Genomic DNA, 3377 nt, shown 5'->3' with positions numbered 1-3377 from the left:
ATAATTTTCAAAACTGGTGCCGAGATAATTTACTAAATTTAAACGGCTCCAAGTGCAAGCTGATGACTTTTTATCGGGCCAATCCGATATACGCGACTTACACGTTAAGTGGCAGCTCTTTGGATAGAATAACTCTTGTAAACGATCTTGGCGTTCTCTTGGACCCTAAACTAAAATTTTCTAATCACATTTCGTCCATGGTTAATAAAGCCAGAGGAGTGCTTGGATTTATTAAAAGGTGGTCAAAAAAATTCGATGATCCTTATTTGACTAAAACTTTATTTATTTCGCTAGTCCGTCCGATTCTGGAGTAGATCTGTACAAAAAAACTTCCTTCTCTTTGCTTTACGGCGCCTAAACTGGGATGCAAATCTTATCTTACCTTCTTATTCTAGTAAACTTCTTTTGATTAATTTACCATCCCTTGCCAACCGTAGAACGATGCTTGGTACTATCTTTATTTATAACCTTATACATGGTGATATTGACTGCCCCGACTTGTTAAGTCGGCTAAACTTTTCTGTGCCAAGTAGATTAACTAGAAATTATATTCCCCTAATTTTAAATCATTGTAGATCTAACTATGCCTTGCATGAGCCTTTCAGAGTATTATGTTCTGACTATAATAGACTTTTTCCTGTAATATCAAATCTTGACTCTCTGCCGCTCCTAAAACGATTAATACTTGCTTCATTGGCACAAGATTGATCTAACTATTACTTTTTTCCCCGGACCTTTACCTTTATTTTCCTATCTCGCGTCTATCCTATCGCGAATCGTGCCGTACGATACACGGCTGCGCCCCTCGGTCGGTTGGGCGGGTAAGTGGGCCGTGGGACTCCGCGCGAAAAAAAAAAAAAAAAAAAATATGAAAGTACAGTGGGCTGGGTAAAATATTCGTCACTCACCCTACCTAGCAGACAAAAGAGAAAAACAGAAAAGTTAAGAAAAAAAAGGGAAGAAAAGATATGTCAGAAGGCGAAAGAAACAGGCAGACATTCAAAAGAAAAATTAGAAGAAGTTTAGAGTTTTTTTTGAACCGCGGATCCGAAATAATGACTCCGCCAGCTACACGTTCCCAAGCCAATCAGAAAGTGAACCGAGAGATAAAGGATATCACTCCTCCCCAGGGGTTTATGATGGATGGTAGCGCAGCCTTTGAGATTAGTGACCAGCAGGATATGACGGGAGCAGTGGGGGGCGTGGAAGCACATACTAGCGACGGAGTTCCCCGCGGCGACCAACACAATCTCACTAGCGATGAGGAAGGGAAGAGTCCTGTGCATTTAGGTAAAGAAATAGAGTCAGCCATTAATTTAGCTCTATTACAAGCTCATGAAACTTACCGTAAAGCGGCGTCCATTGAGGTCTCTGCTTTCCAGAAGCAAATGCAACAGGATATGATGAATTTCATGAAGGAAATCAATCAGATCGTCCGCCCTACAGTGAAGGCACAGGCAGACACTCAGGAGCCTCCTCCTAGACCATCGATGGAAGCAGCCATGCCTAATCCAGCGCAGCAGCGAGCTGATGGCAGACTCTGGGAAGAGCAACAGAGGGTATGGGCGGGTTGGCATCAGTATAGCCAACCACCGCCTTTGTTTAGGCCAGGAGTTTCAGCTGCCGGAAGTTTGAATGGGAATCCAAGTGGCGGGCGTAGGGATTACAAACCCGAGATGAGCCATCCCAGGAAGTGGGGTATATCCTTCGATGGCGGACCTAGGGGAATGCCAATTGGTAAATTTATATTCCGGATAGAGCATCTACAGATGGCTTACCAAGTCACGTGGGAAGAGGTCCTTCGATCATTTCACTGCCTGGTAGATGGTCAGGCCAAGGAGTGGTTTTGGATGCACGTACGCACAACGGGATTGAGGGATTGGCCAAATCTAAAAAACGCGCTGCAACAACGTTTCCAAACGCTGCGTTCGAACTTCGAGCGTGAGCGAGAACTACGCGAGCGAAAGCAACGACCAGGAGAGAGCGTGGATGAGTATCTGCAGGCGATGCTGAGCCTCCGATCCCAGTTGGACATCAACATATCCGACCACGACCTAATAAGGACAATTAAAGTGAACATCAGAGACGGGATATCGAGGATAATATATCCGATGTGGTTAACTAACCTGGAACAACTGAGGGAGGAATGCCACGAAGCCGAGAGGGTTTTGGCCAATCGCTGGTCGCGCACATCCGGGATGCAAGAGCACCAGAGACCACCGAAGGAGAAGCACCAGGTTCACGAGGCGTATGTATCCCAGGAGCCAGACGAGGACTCCGAGTTTGTAGAGGCCATTTCCCGGGGCAGAGAAGGCGGAGCGCAAAGTACGTTGGTCTGCTACAATTGCTCCATGCCGGGACACACGTATTACACGTGCGACTCGGAGGTCCTTAATAAGTTCTGCTACAGATGCGGCCGACAGGGAGTACGTTTTACTCGGTGTCCGAAATGTCAGGCGGCAAACGCGAGATGGAGCTTGACGCAACCGGAGGAGTCCCGCTCCCATCCCAAGACGACGAATTAACTGCCTCCGAGGATCTGAAAGATATGTTAAAAGATAAATATAAGTCAGTGTTTAAGAAGATATTAATAAATAAAAACATAAACAAGGTAAATATAGGAACAAAATACGTGGCCAGACCTATGGAAGAGAGGGAACGCGACTATCAGCAGGCAAGGGAAAGGATATTTGGAGAACCAAGGGGAGATAGCCATTCCCGCAAGTCGTCGAGGATAATCCGAGCCCGGAGGCGTTACCAGCACCGAAAACAGGAACGAAGAGAGGTCTGCACAGCTATAATATCAGCAGCTACGACGGAAAACCGAGCGTTTGCCGAGGTATTGGTTGCAAATTATCCAATGCAGGGGCTACTTGACACGGGAGCATCGAAGAGCATCCTAGGAGACGGGTGTATGGACCTGGTAAAGCGGCTGAAACTAGAAGTTTTGAAAGTGAGATCAACAGTACATACAGGGTGCAACACGGATATGGGTCGAGGTGGACGTTTGCTATAAACAGGAAACTCACCGCATATCATTGCTCCTATGTCCCTCACTGCGGCAAAAACTATATTTGGGAATAGACTTTTGGCGGAAATTTTCATTAGCTCCGGACGTCGTAGGGGTAGGTGAATTGTCGTCGATTGAGAATGAGTTCCATGTTACGGGCGAACCGGTAGAACCACACATCCTGTCTGAGGAAGAGAAAACACAGTTGGAGTTAGTGCAGGATAAGTTTCTAACTTACGAAAGACACGGCATGGGACTGACGGAACTGGAAACGCATTCCATACAACTGGAGGCGGGAACAGTCCCAGTAAAGGAAAGGTTCTATTCGGTGTCACCAAAAGTCCAGGAATTGCTCTATGCGGAAGTA

At 46.3% G+C, this 3377-nt stretch overlaps 1 long non-coding RNA gene across 1 annotated transcript; it reads right to left on the bottom strand.

Annotated features, from left to right (window-relative positions):
* Window positions 1–2448: 2448 nt before the first annotated feature.
* On the bottom strand, window positions 2449–3173 carry LOC123037622. The gene is made up of 3 exons (XR_006417582.1): window positions 3030–3173; window positions 2643–2938; window positions 2449–2539 (listed from the first exon to the last, which is right to left on the bottom strand). It is a non-coding gene; the product is annotated as an uncharacterized LOC123037622 (long non-coding RNA).
* Between the last annotated feature and the right edge of the window lie 204 nt (window positions 3174–3377).

This window comes from Drosophila rhopaloa, unplaced genomic scaffold (genome assembly GCF_018152115.1).
Source record: "Drosophila rhopaloa isolate 14029-0021.01 unplaced genomic scaffold, ASM1815211v1 contig_186, whole genome shotgun sequence".
Classification (NCBI taxonomy): domain Eukaryota; kingdom Metazoa; phylum Arthropoda; class Insecta; order Diptera; family Drosophilidae; genus Drosophila; species Drosophila rhopaloa.
Note: the sequence above shows the minus strand (reverse complement) of the source record. Positions and strands in the feature narration are given on the sequence as shown.